Here is an 811-nt window from a genome sequence, read left to right as displayed (position 1 = left end):
ACCGCCGGGTCTTTTGGTTTTTTAGCCCCTTCCCAGTGGGCTTGGTGCCCTGGGGTCCTGCGTGGTGTATTCCTGCCTGGCTGATCGCTCCCACCACACACTGCACTCTTCTCAATGCAGAAGTCTTTCTCCGTCCCCCCAAGTCAACTGTTGGTGTGGACGTCTGTCTTTGACACAATGAGTGAAGTCCTTCCTTCCTTCCTTCCTTCCTGCCTGCCTGCCTGCCTGCCTGCCTGCCTGCCTGCCTGCCTCCCTCCCTCCCTCCCTCCCTCCCTCCCTTCCCCTCTCTCTTTCTCTCTTTCTCTCTTTCTCCGCGAGTGGACACGGATACAGTTGAATTAGCACCAGCCAGGCAGCACAAACTCCATGGGAAAGGGGGAGGTGGGAGCGAATGCCCATGGCAGGAGGCTTTTAAACTGGTTTTGCTTGTACTGGATTCATGGTGCGGATGAAGGCCCCTAAGGGAGACAACATATCATCTGAATCCCACAGTTCTCTAAAGTGCCGGATATTTAAATACAAATCGATTAACGATTTGTAATTTACTGAAATCCCTGTCAGTTGGGGGGGGTTTGTTTCCATTGGTGTTTTGTGAGCTGGTGTTTTTATGGTCTTCACCCAGGGCCAAAATTCACTGAAGTTACTCATACAAAGGTCCTGTCAACCTAAGAGATTTCTGGGAATAAGGCCATTGGGATTTGGCCACTGTTCAGTAATTTACTAATGCCATTAACTGACAGTGGGTCTCCATTAAGAATGAACTAGTGAGGGTCTATTTTAGTACAAGACAATGCTGTAGTGAAAAAGGGAA

Source organism: Phaethon lepturus, unplaced genomic scaffold (genome assembly GCF_000687285.1).
Source record: "Phaethon lepturus isolate BGI_N335 unplaced genomic scaffold, ASM68728v1 scaffold37377, whole genome shotgun sequence".
NCBI lineage: Eukaryota > Metazoa > Chordata > Aves > Phaethontiformes > Phaethontidae > Phaethon > Phaethon lepturus.
The sequence above is the reverse complement of the archived record's forward strand: the minus strand, read 5'-3'. Positions refer to the sequence as shown.